Here is a 14,176-nt window from a genome sequence, read left to right as displayed (position 1 = left end):
GGTGCATAGTCAGTACAGGGGGAGAGTTTCAAAACCTAAACGGTTGGCTGCTGCTTTTGGAGAGAGTAAGGGTGGGATCCGTGGCATGGACAGGGGGCTCGGTAGTAATAAAGGGAGTGTGTTATTTCCTGGTATTAGAAGGAAAAAAGTGAAGACGGTTGTGGACAAGTTTGGAGGAATGCATCATTGAGGACCTCTGTTTTCTACTTTGAGTGTCCCAGCTAGGCTTCTGCCTTATTCCTGAGATTGTCTGCACGGTTTTAAACCTGTTACCTGGATCTCTGTCCTCGTTGTCCTTGTTTCCTTGTTCCCAATGTTATCTCCTTTGATGGCCTCTTCAGTAACATGAGCTGCCTTGGTTTTTCTACAATTAGAGCTTTGCTTTTCCTTGCCATCGTCCTCTAGGCGCCTCTGCTGCTCACCAAGTCCTCCCACCTCCCAGTCTACCCTTCCCTTCCCAATGGCATCGTGGAATTATGTGGGATCGGTTAGGTCTCAGTGGGTACTTTGTAGGTGGGGAAGTAAATCGTTCATTGTCTGTTTCCAAATGTGCAAATTCTGAGGACAAATGTGGGTTGTGTAGGATTGAAGGCTGTCAGCTGCAGAGACTAAACAAAAAATAACCTTTCCTAAGAGCAAAATCATCTTGGCAAATGTAGTTACAGCAACTGCCAGCCTGGTCTAAACTGTGGGGCTATGGGGTACTGTTTTTCCATCAATTCAGTGATTCTCAGGAAGGGAGTAGGGCTTCCACTCGAGTTTCCAAGGAATGAAGTGTGTGTGTACTTGGAAAAAGCATGTTCTTTTTTTTTAAAAAAATTTTTTTTCATTGGAGTGTAGTTGATTTACAATGTTGGAAAAGCATGTTCTTAAATTAACATTACTTAGATATGCTTTTGGTCACTTTTTTTAAAATTTCAAGTTTCAAACAGTATTAAAAGAAACCATACGGTTTTTATATTTATCCAAAAAGAAGCATGGATTTCAACACACACACAAACACGCACATCCAAAAAAGGAAAAAGCCAAGAAACACTGGTGCAACTTAAAAGAACCTCAACTCATTGGAATCTGTCAGTTGCGTAAAGATCTTTTTCAAATATTTTTCTGTCTTTGTTTCCATTTAACAAGATTACATTTGAAGTTTTCTACGACTCTCAGGTTTTTTGCTGTTGTACCAGTTAAATTTCTAGGTTCTGTTAAATAAGATTGTTTTAGGTGAGTCTGTTTCAGGAGTTATGATGTCCTGATATAAGAAATAGGCAGAGTTGGAGTTGGGGAGACACCATCTGTACCCAACAGAGGCCACCTGGCAAGTGGCCACAGGCTGCCACAAATCCCGCGAGTGATTGGGGTTCTAGATTAACCCCAGCGGGTGTAGGTCAGGAGCAACATGCTATGCTCCCTAGTATTTATTGGCCACTTACTACATGCCAGGTCCTATTTTAAGCACTTTACATGTGCTTATTGTTTCATCTTCACAGCACCCCAATCTGTTACGTATCGTTAGTTGCTCTGTTTTACAGACAAAGGAACCAAGGCATGAGCAGTTATATTCCCCGCCCACCTCCTCCCTGAAAGATTCTTGGGAGAGTTGACTTAGGCCCAAATCAAACTTGTATTCTGGCTCCTTTAAAGAAACTCCTTTGAGTGGAACAGTGTGTTCTAAGTAAGTGGTCGGTAGAACCGGCCCAAAACAATGGCGTCCACATCTGGGGCAGGCTAAAATGAGACTTAAAGTAAATATTCAGCTTCCTCTTTGGCATAAGGAGATCTGGATCCCTGTGCTCTGGCTTTTCATGAAAACTCTGTGACCTCCTCACAGAGCAGTGGGAGCCTAGAACAGGATTCCTGAGTAGCTTTCTTCCCAGGCAGCTGTAGTGAAGGTCAGAGGGAAGCTGCATGCCATACCGTTACCCATGGAAATGGGACTAAACAAACATTTAAGTAGGAAGGAACTATTTCTCAGCCTAAACTTCTAAAGTTTAGAGTGATCCTGAAGGTAAAAGAGCTTCACACAGGGGAAGCCTCAGAGAAAACGTCAAATTTTACTTATTTGTACCATACTGCCGTTTCTCTGTATATTTGCTCTGTGTGTGTGTGTGTGTGTGTGTTTATATGTGTATGTACATATGTATACATACATATTTCATTTTAAATACAACTCAAGTAGTGAAAGTTCCTGAAACTCACCTTTTCTCCTGCCCCAGAAAAGGGATAATCACTGTTAATTGTTTGATATATATTACATAATTTGTTCAGATTTTTTTTTCCTAAACATTGAAATAGCAACGACACACGCCATCTTTAGGATGCCATGCTGAGGAGCGCATTCAATTCTAAAAGATAACTTAGCTTTTACATCTAATAACAGATCAGGGGATTTGAGGTCCTCGTTAACAATACCCCTGTGTTAATTTCTTTCCTAGGGCCTTATTTTGACTTGGTGGGCTAGCTTTTCTTGGATCACAGGTATATTATCTAAATAGTATAGCTGGCTCATCATTACCTCTTCTCTTGAAGCAAAATCATCTATAATAAAGCTCTTGAGTTTTTAAAAATGATAGTATGTTGTGAATTTACAACGTTTTAGAACTGAAGCCAGTAGTAATGGAAGTTTTGAAGATTGGAACACTTCCTGAAATCCATTTGACGTGATGGGATTTGGAGCCTAAATAAATAGAGTGGGACGTTTCTAACTTAGAAATTAAGCTACTATTATGGTTAATTTTGCGTGTTAACTTGACTAGGCCACAGGGTACCCAGATATTTGGTTCAACATTATTCTGGTGTCTGTGAGGATGCTTCTAGATGAAATTAACATTTGAATTGGTGGACTGACTAAGGCAGATTGCCCTCCCTGGTGTGGGAGGGCCTCCTCCAATCCTTTGAAACCTGAATAGAACAAAAAGCTGAGTAAGGGAGAATTTGCTCTATCTTCCCTGTCTTTGAGCTGGGACGTTGGTTTTCTCCTGCCTTTGGACTCAGACTGGAATTTACACCATCAGTTCTCAGGTTCTCAGGCCATTGGACTTGGACAGGAGCTACACTATTGGCTCTCCTGGGTCGCCAGCTTGCAGAGGTCAGATCTTGGGACTTTTCAGCCTCTGTAATTGCATGAGCCAATTCCTTACAATAAACCTCTTTTCTCATTCATTTTTGTATATGTGTGTGTGTGTGTGTGTATATGTATATACACACATTCATATGTGTACTCTTGGTTCTGTTTCTCTGGCAAACCCAGACTAATATAGCTACTTGTTTTTCATTTTTTTGAAATTATGAAATATTTTACCAATATAAAAAGATGTCATGAACCCTGTCATATGATACACTAAGGACACAATGTCATTTTTATGGTGGTCTTGCCCAAAATGTATAATCACAGCCTAATAATGAGACAATAACTGTCACAAACTGAAGAAGACTAAAGAGAAATAACAACTAAATGCACGGTGGGATTCTAGATAGGATTATAAGAATAGGAAAAGGACATTAGTGGAAAACCTAGGGAGACTTCACTATGTTCTTTATTTTAGTTAATGGTATTGTACAAAGTTAATTTTATGGTCTGATTATTGTAGTATGGTTGCATAAGGTATTAACATTAGGGGGAGTGGGGTGAAAATATATGGATAATGTGTGACTTCTCTGTAAGTCTAAAATTAGGTCAAAATAAAAAAATTTAAAAAGAATACATAAAAGTATAGTAAATGATGTAACACACACCTATATACTTATAACTCAGTTTGGTCAAGTCTTAAATTTTGCCATATTTGATCCATTATTTTTTTGAAAAGAAATAAAACATTTTAGATAAAACTTAAGTCCCTTTATATCCCTTCCCTGATCCCCTTTTTTCCCCGCTTCTCCCATGATTACGATCCTGAATTTGATGTTTATTTATCTTGTACTGCTATAATATGATTTTACATATTAATATATTGGTTTACCTTTGGAGACAAAAACCAATATAAATCTAAATTTACTTAAGACCACTGAACTGCACACTTAAAAATTGCTAAGATGGTAAATTTTGTGTTATGTGAATTTTGCCAAAGTGAAAGAAATTTAGGGAAAAAAAACCATGGTAAATGGACTACAGGTGATGCTCTTTGGAAAAGAGGAAGTCCCCATGGTTTATTTTGCTTTGCAACAATTATTGTGACAAAGACATCCTTTTTCCAAACCAATTTCTTAGCTGAAATATTTGCAGTGTTTATCTTGGGGATTAGGGAGAGGACAGGTATAATTTCCTATGCTCTATATGTTCATTCCCAAACAGACAAAGCCTTATCAAAGCTCATGTACTTAATTAAAGGAGGATGGTGTGAAAATAGTGTTTTGGTGTGAGCAAAGTTAAATGGTGCTTTCACATGTTCGGTCATTTAATTTTCATGACAGTCCTCTGAGTTGTGTGTTTTCACCCCAGTCTTAACTTGTGCCGTTCATATTACCCAGATCTGCCTCCAGAGTCCAGAGGCCCTCTGGAGCTAGGTTGCTGCTGCTGGGAACCAGCCTCAGCTGATTTGTTTCTACATCACTGGTGAATATGGTTAGTCAACAAGGAACAGTAGATGAGAACTATAGGTTTCCTTTCCCCCAACTTCATCACCCAGTATGAAAGAAACTCACAGGTTGAATTCTGCCACACATATAATTATACAGCATATAATGGCAAACAAGCATAAAAACATTATAGTGTTGTTTTGTAAGCTCCAGAATTGTGCTGCCCAGCAGTATAGCCGCTAGCCACATGCAACAATTAAAATTAAATTTTAAAAAATGGTTCTTCAGTCATTCTAACCACATTTCAAGTGCTAAGTGACTACCTGTAACTAGTGGCTACCTTATTGCACAGGGCAGACAAAACATTTCCATCACTGTAAAAGTTCTGTTGGACACAGCTGCTCTGGAAGGTCCCGTGGTCTGTCCTCTTGTGCATTTGGATAGCACTGTGAAAGAAAAGTTTTGTTAGAGGCAGATGGAACAATCCTCTAGCTAATCTATCAGGATTTAGCTAACTTTCATGTCAGGATCAGGTGACAAAATTTCCTCCAAAGTGTCTAGAAATAGGACTAGTGGGAATCTTTAGCTGAGGGTACCATTTTGAAAGGTTTAGACAACTGGGTTGGATAGAGTCTTATATTCAGTTTATGCAAGAGAGGGAATATTTGTACAATACTTAGAGCCCATTGTGAACATCATTTGATCAATGAAAAATCATGTGCGGCAGCCATTATGCTGTGAGAAACATAGTTGACTAGATTTTCTGTTTATATGAGCTTTTGATTAGTCATTCAAATGCTGACTGCCCCGGAGTACAGGTTAAAAATAATTATCACCGGGCTTCCCTGGTGGCGCAGTGGTTGAGAGTCTGCCTGCCGATGCAGGGGACACGGGTTCGTGCCCCGGTCCGGGAAGATCCCACATGCCGCAGAGCGGCTGGGCCCGTGAGCCTGCGCGTCCAGAGCCTGTGCTCCGCAACGGGAGAGGCCACAGCAGTGAGAGGCCCTAGTACTGAAAAAAATATATATATATATAATAATAATATTTATCACCTTTGCTAACTTGTTCATGTTGAAGTAATTTGAAAAATCGCAGACAGTATAATAGCCTGTGTATAGATGGTCTCATTTAGTCTTTACAACATCCCTTTGCAGTAGGCATTGCAGGTATTAACCTCATTCGGGGCTTGATTGAATTCCCCAAGGTCCTGTGGCCAGGCTGTTTACACGATGGAATCAGTTTCTTTTTTCATTGAGTTGAGAACTCAGTGCAAATCATTTGTACAGTTGCCAAACAAGCATATAACTTTTCTTGTTTTATTTCTTAATGTCAAGGCTCATACCTACTTCAGGCCAAGACTGATAGTGCCTCGTGCAACACCAAATACAGACAACCTGTAATCCTTTCCTATCTCTCTGTTAAAATATGTCCTGTATTTTTCAGTTTTTTAAAAATAAACAACTGCATGCTTTCCATTTGAGTGCTCTATCAAGTTCCAGGCCACTTCTAGCAGCAGCAAAGTCATTTTCAACCTGAATTTGCTTAATCCATAAAATAGCGATAATAATGTCTTCTTTGCAGAGCTTTTGTAATGATTAGAGATTATATATGTGGGATGCATGGCAGTTGGTTTATTTTCATTGCATCACTGAAGAATCTGCAACATCCTCCTCTTTTACTGGCATTGCCCCTCTGGGAAAAATGTTTTTATTTTATTTTAAAATTTAAAAAATAGACCCGTTGCCAACTCCGATCGTGTATTAAAATCATGTGTGCGTTTAACAACTATACTTGCGTTATGGTTATCTGAATGTCTCCCCTCACTGGTTGGAGCCTCCAGAAGGGCAAGGCTGGTCCCTGTCATTCTAGGTAGTGTCTGCATCCTCCAGCAGGGTGTCAGATCTGCTAAGCTGTCTGGGATTCTGGTGGTCATAGGGAGCCATCCTTTCCCAGTGTGTAACTTACAAGGGAGCCACACTGGAAACTTTTCCACTTCTACTGTATTTTCCAGTTGGGGTGGAAATACCCAGAAGGGATCTTTTTGGGGCTAAGCATTGGTGAAATGGCTGTCATCCCATCTGGATGTTCAGATGACATAGATGCAAATTGTTGAGGCCAACCGTTGTTCTCCCTTTGATACCATTCTAAATTGGGTAGATGGTTTCCTTGGTGGAAGAAATTTTCCGCAAGAAATTTTTGGGAAACTATGGGGAGGATGTAGACTCCACAGGTGCTTTTAGTTACCTCGTTAGCATTTTACTACCTTTCCTTAAAGGACTAGCAGTAAAATGCTCAAAATGCAAAGACCTTTGTTCACATTCTCTAGGGGATTGCAAAGGAAAGGGGTGAAGGTGGGAGCCAGGGACTGGAAATCTGAGGAGATGAGTTCAAGGTTGATTATCTAGAAGGACTGGAGAAGAGTTCAGAGGCGGATAGGAGCTGGCCTCCAGTGTTGTTCTTATATTCTGGAAAATCAGAAAGATGGTGGAAAGTGTCTGAAGAGTGAATGAAGCCTGAACGTGAATAGGAGCAGGAAACGTGAATGCCAATTATAATCATTAACTTCAGTTTAATTAGAAGGGGATCAGAAGAAAAGCAGAATGGGAACAAGTGAGCCTGGGGTGGGGTGGGATGTGGACTGGATGTCTGTCTGCATCTCTCTGGCCATTTTCATCAGCCACCACAGAGTTCCCACCAGTAGATACTGCCTGCGGCCAAAGCCTCCTGTCCAGCTCTCCCTCCCACCTTTAAAGGGTTTACCGATTCAGTGCCTTATATTTCTGTCCAACCTTTTCTTAGCACAGATAAAGCTTCTTTCCATTCCCCTGAGGCTGAATACAGTTAAGCTATGGGGGAGGTTCCCCACCTCTGGCTCAGATCTCCGGCAGCATCTGTGAACGGATACTGTTGTATGTCTGCACAGTGGTCTCCATTTAGTTATGAACCACTTGTGCACATCTCCTTCTGGAAGGCAGTTTGTTACCCAGAATGCACTTGTGGTGGCCTACCAGCTTTGGAACTGGTTAATGAAAATGACATTGGTTAATGAAAATGACATTGGTTAATGAAAATTGTAGGAAATGCTCCGGCAAGACTTCTTCAAATCTTTTAATGTTAAAAATAGCTTTTTAAGAGAGCTATAAAAACAGTACAAGATGATTATGGAAAATTAGAAGATACAAGACAAAGAGAGGAAATCCTTTTAAAAGCAAAACTTTAGGGATGGAAATCAGAGCAGTGGTTGCCAGAAGCTGGGAGCAGGGAAATGATATCTGTTGTAAGGGGACCAGAGGGTGCTCTTTGGGGGATAGAAATAATCTATATCAGCATTGTCCAACAAAAATGTAATTTGAGCCAGAAATGCAAGCCAGTAACTTTTAACTTTTAATTTTCTAATAGGTACATTAAAAAAGGAAAAAGAAGAAGCTAGAATTATTTAATCTGTATTATATTTAACCCAATATATGGAAAATATTATAATTGCACCATATATTAGTAAGATTTTTACATTTTTTTAAAAGATTTTTTTTTGATGTGGAACTTTTAAAGTCTTTATTGAATTTGTTACAGTATTGCTTCTGTTTTATGTTTTGGTGTTTTGGCTGCAAGGCATGTGGGATTTTAGCTCCCTGACCAGTGACTTAACCCACATCTCCTGCACTGGAAGGCGAAGTCTTAACCACTGGACCACTAGGGAAGTCCCTAGACCTTTTGCATTTTTTTAAACCAAGTCTTTGAAGTCTGGTGTGTATTTTACACCTCGGAACATCTGATCTTGGACCAGGCACATTTCAAGGGCTCGGTAGCCACATGTGGCAACTCTACTAGGCAGCACAGCTCAACATTGTTTTGGTGGTAATTACACGATCGTGTACATTTATCAAAACTCATTGAATTGCGAAAAAAATACATGCACCCCGATGTTCATAGCAGCACTGTTTACAATAGCCAAGACATGGAAGCAACCTAAATGTCCATCGACAGATGAATGGGTAAAGAAGATGTGGTATATATATACAACGGACTATTATTCAACCATTAAAAACAATGAAATAATGCCATTTGTAGCAACATGGGTGGACCTAGAGATTATCATACTAAAGTGAAGTAAGACAGACAAAGACAAATATCCTATGATATCACTTATATGTTGAATCTAAAAAAATGATACAAAGGAACTTATTTACAAAACAAATAGACTCACAGACACAGAAAACAAACCTATGGTTACTAAAGGGGAAAGGGGGTGAAGGAGGGATAAATTAGGAGTTTGGGATTAATAGATACACACTAATATATATATAAAATAGAAAAACAACAGGGTCCTACTGTATAGCACAGGGAACTATATTCAATATTTTTTAATAATGGAAAAGAATCTGAAAACTACTACACATATATATATATATATAACTGAATTAGTTTGCTGTACACATGAAACATTGTAAAGCAACTATGCTTCAATAAAAAATAAAAATTTAAAAAGTTAATTATGTAATTTTTAAAAAAACTCATTGAATTGTATACCTAAAAAGGATGACTTTTGCTTTATTTAAATTATATATCAATTAAAAAAAACCAATTTCCTGCTAGCCAGAATGAGCCACGAACATCTATTAAAATTATCCTCTTAAAATGCATCTCAGAAATGGAATTTGGCAATTTTTTGAAAATGGAAGTTATAAAAGCATACATTACAACCACCCAAGGCTAGTAATTTTTGTAGACTTCAGATGTATATGTATGTGGGGGGGGGTGTGTCTGTCTGTTTTTCCATTACACAGCTCAGTTTAGAAAGGGCTGGTGAAAATTGAATTAGTGCAATTTTAAAAAAAGGATTTAGATGTCTTTGACAAAATAAAGATGAAGACAAATTGTTTTGAGAAAGGCCCAGTGCTAATTCTAGGAAAGAGCTTGTCATTTTCTCTTCTGTTTCATGGCTACTTCTCTTGCAATGGTATTAAAAATCGCTCCTCTCTTTCTTCTGCTTCTTCTGCTCTTTCTTCTGCTTTCTTCTGTTATGTAACCTGCTTTGTAGTAACTATTTTGACAGTGGATCTGTCTGTCTGCAGGCATTTTGGGGGTGTGTTGGGGGGGACAAGGATGGAACTCATGTACCCACTTGATGGGAGGAGGTTGGTGGGGCAGCTGGTTGTGGGAGAGTAAGTTTAACTTTTGTAACTAAAGCCGGGAAATATTTTTGGCTGTGGAAAGATGTGTCACTAATTATAAAGAATGTCTTTTGCCTTTTGGCAGCATTTTGGTATTTTCTTTTTACACCTAAAATTCTATGTTTACATTCTGTTGAAGCTAAGGTAAACATTAACAATTTCCAAATAACTACTTCTAAGAGAAATAGATGAAAAGGATATCTTCTAAATGGCCCGGGTATCTGGACTGACAATAAAAAGATAAAATTCATTGGGGCTGAAAAGTCAATTCCATAAGTGTAGGCTGGGGAAGACACCTGATAAGATATTATCCCACAGTATTTGTAGAGGGCAAAGTGTGATACCATTGTTTTAAAACTTTACAGTCTGCAGGATACATTTAAGATGTAGACCACAGGTTAGGAACAAGATAAGCTCTTGTCATTTTGTTTTATTTTAGTTCAGGTCTTAGTTAAGTGTTTTGTGTTCAAGAAGCAGTTCATCTAAGTTTGTAGTTAACAAGATGAATCTCATCTACAGCAGGGGTGATGGAATTTCAATGTGCATTGAAGATGCAGATTCCTGTCCTCGGAAGTTTCTAGTTTAATAGACTAGAGTTGGGGCTTAGAATCTGTCCTCTCAACATACACTTGCCAGTAGACTCCACCTTGAGAAACACTGATCCAGAACAGCCGTTTAGATTTGATTGGATTTTCTCTCTATATTAGACACACTATGGTGAACTCACATAAAAGGTAGGATCCCGTTGGGAAGGTGCTAACATAGCTTATAACACAAGGCCGCATTCCAGGTGGTCCAGCTGGAATGAAGTGAGGGAGCTCAGAGCCGGAGGGCAGTGCCACCCACAGTTGACTCAAGGATGTGCGTAGGATTCAGGTTAGTGGAGACAAAACTGTGTGTCCAGGCACCTTGAGGGAGATAGTGTGCAACCCAAAAGGGAGATGGCATCACCTGGGGAAGGAGCCTTACTTAGATGTTGACTATGATTTTGGAGTGCCAGGGAAATTTTAACAGGAAAAAAGAATGATGAAAATAAGGAAGCAACACGTGAAAGAAACCTGATTGGTTCTTGTCAGTGGTCCTTAAACTTGAATGTGCATTAGAATCACCTGGAGGATTTGTTAAAGTATAGGTTGCCGAGGCCCACCCTCAGGGTTTCTGATTTCGTGGGTCTGGGCTGGGGCCTGAGAATTTTCATTTAAGTTCCCAACTTCTGTTGATGCTGCCTGGGCTGGGAACCACGCCCCGAGGCTCACTGCTGTTTGGTGTCTTGATTTATCAAGAATCCACGGATGAAGACTGGAAGAAATCCCAGGGGCAAGATGAATGAGGAGCTGGCCATCAACATGTTATGTGGCCTAGAATGCCTACCACTTGGGCTGTCTTTTCCCCTTTTTCTTCTGAGATTTCTTTACACTCAGAGCAACTGATCAAACCAAAAATACCCTGGGGGCGGGGTCAGGAATGTGATCATAGAGAATAATTTGAGAACTATAAACGTATATTCATCATATGCCCAGAGTACTTCCAAAACCCTGATTGAAATTGTATCATATTTGAGGACCAGCATTTACTAGACTATTCACCCACTGCTTTATAGAAATCTCAACTCTAAAACTGAACTCATGACCTTAACCCCTCAAACTTGCTCCTCCTGCAGTGGTCTTTATAAATGGCGTCATCCTCTGCGCAGTTTTTTGTGTCATAGGCTGGACATGATCTGGGACATCGTTCCTTCCGTCTTACACTTAAGCCTGCATCTACTCATTCACAAAGTCCCATCAATTCCATCTCCCAGTGTAGCTTGTCCACTTCACTGTCATCAGTCACGTGATCATCATCACCAGTTCTCACGTGGACCTTCCCACACCTTCTCTGGCTCCCTCTGATTCATTATCTACACAGAAGCCAGAGAGACTTTTTTTTAGAAACACAAATTGTATCAGGTCATCGCTGTGCTTAAGACCCTTCAATGTCATCCCTCTGCATGACACGGCCCCAGCCAACGTCTCCTCATTTTGAGCCACTCCCCTTTATTCTTTAAACTCCAGTCCCACTGACTGTGTTACTTCCTGAACTAAACATAAAACCACTGCTCTTTGCTGAGGTGATTATAGACCTGTATCCCAAGGGTATCCACAGAGAAGGTGAATGTGGCACTGGTCCTTAGAGAGCTTTTGTGCAATTAGAAAATGGTGGCCCTCAAGGGAGATGCAGCACCTGGGCTGAAACAGGCTGGATTTCAGCCTCCACTCACCAGGGCAGGGCATCCTGTACAGGACACAACCTGCACAGCCAGAATGACGACCCTGACTTGAAGATGTCAGTTGGTTCACCTCCAAATTAAAATAGGTCTGCTTGTCGTATTTAGAAGCAGAATATTGGACAACTTCTGGAAATTCCTGATAGCCCAGTGACTTAATAAGAATTGTAAATATGAAAAGGCTTTTACCGCGGAGCTATAGAAATTGTTCTTTGCGTGACCAGGATAACATGGACATGTCTTTCTAAGCCAGCATGGTTACATCTGTGCTGCCTGATCAGAAGCCTCATCTCATAGTTGAAGATCAGGAGTGATTTACAATCTAGAATGTCGCTATCAGCTTGCGTCTAAGTTTGAAACTGAACACGTAAAGCCCCAAGACTACTGTGGTTTTCCTGTGTGGAGGAGGGCCTCCAATTCATCAGAGGGGCGTGGCATTCTTTCATACGATGTGTTTGCTCTTGTGAAAATGACTTGAAGTATTTGAGAGCTGGCAGCAGAAGAGATGGGAGGAGACCTAATTCTTGCTGGGCATGAGTCATCTTAATACAAATCTAAATTGAATGTTTTATTAAGCAGTTTCATTGTTGGTACAGAACTATTCCTCAATCCTAGGTTGCTTTGATGTACATGGTGTATATATCCACGTGTCCTCTGCCAGGATCCTAGCATAGACCTCTCCCTGAACAAACACTGAAGACATATTACGTATTATGATAATTTTGCTTTTGATTTGGGGGCAGTTTTGTTTCTTGTTTTTAAAGTCAGTGTTGAATATTCAGGAGGTGTTTGTCCTTTTTCAGATGTATGGGAGTGCCTAAATCTTATTTGGGGGGGAGTATAAGAAAGTATGAAAAACAACCATGCATACTTGATACCGTTGTAATTTCAAACGACTAATGGACGCTCCCTGCAGGTCATTGCTGGGTCTCTCAGTAGGAAAAGAATTTGAATCTGGGAGCAAGCAGTCATTTTGTAAGTGTTTGTTATGACATTGCAATTGCTGAATATGCTGTATCTAATTGAATTAGTGTATCATATTCATTACTGGATCATAAGGGCAGTTGTTGAATGTTGTTACTGAAAAGAGCATAACATGGCCAGCACATCACGGCCTTAGGAAACTCAATCTTCTATACAGAGCTGTAGCTGGGCCTTTCAGGCCAGCTGAGCTCCAAGCTCTGCCTCCTAGGGTGCCCTGTACCTTTGTAATCATGGGTCCCCTTATCCCTGGCGGATGGTCAATCTGCTGCCACAGCCCAGCACCTCATGCTAGGCCTCACCACCTGTGATAGTTCGCTAGGGCTGCCCTGACAGAGTACCCCAAACTGGATGACTTAAACAACAGAAATTTATTCTCACAGTTCTGCAGGCTGCAAGTCCAAAATCAGAGTTTGGCAGGGTTGGAGGCTTCTGAGGACAGGATCTGTTCGAGGCTTCTCTCCTTGGCTTGTAGATGACCGTCTTCTCCTTGTGTTTTCACATCATCTTCCATCTGTGCACATCTGTCTGTCCAAATCTCCCCTTTTTATGAGGATGCTGGTCAGAATGGAGTAGGGCCCACCTGAATGATCCCGTTTTAACTTCGTTAAGTCTGTAAAGACCCCCTCTCCGAATGAGGTCACATTCTGAGGAACTGCACGTGTAGTTGAGCTTTGATACAAATGAGCCTCAGAAGTCTAGCTATACTTATTTTGGAATCTTCCTTGAATCACCAAAGAAAATCTGTAAATTAGCTGAATTTTCACCCTTTTTCGGTACCCAACAGAGCACCTTAGTGTCGGCAGTGTTGCTTCTGCAGTTAACAGTGCACTCTCTCATTCATATTCCATGAGTCATTAGGCCAGAAAGTGTTAGATAAATGAAAATAGATATGAGAGCAGCACCTTTAATAAGGGGGCTTCGGCCACGCCCTTTCCACCCAAGTCCATGACCTGTAAAACATCTAACCCATTCCACGTTCGGAGGATTTAACATCCTGTAACATGTTGATCTGTAGTGTGTTTTTACTTGACACTTGTTTTGGTTACACCACTCATGCATAGCCTTTATTTGCCACATAAGCCTTGTTTAGCTGAGTGGTTTTGACACTCACAGCTCTCCAGTGCTTTGGGCTGACTGTTTATTCCAGGAGTTTACAGCTGAATTTTCTGGCAGGTCATTCTGACACTGTCTAGTGATTCCTTTGGCTATGTAGGTTCTTGAGCTGAAGGATGTCCTCCTTTTCTCCTCA

General features: G+C 40.4%; 1 protein-coding gene across 9 annotated transcripts in view; it reads left to right on the top strand.

Moving 5' to 3' along the window:
• The window catches only part of PPFIBP1 (PPFIA binding protein 1), a 177,906-nt gene that overhangs the window by 77,705 nt on the left and 86,025 nt on the right, over positions 1 to 14,176 (top strand). The gene's annotated exons all lie outside the window — the stretch shown is intronic.

The sequence above is a fragment of the Lagenorhynchus albirostris genome, chromosome 11 (assembly GCF_949774975.1).
Source record: "Lagenorhynchus albirostris chromosome 11, mLagAlb1.1, whole genome shotgun sequence".
Classification (NCBI taxonomy): Eukaryota; Metazoa; Chordata; class Mammalia; order Artiodactyla; family Delphinidae; genus Lagenorhynchus; species Lagenorhynchus albirostris.
The sequence above is the reverse complement of the archived record's forward strand: the minus strand, read 5'-3'. Positions and strand labels throughout refer to the sequence as shown.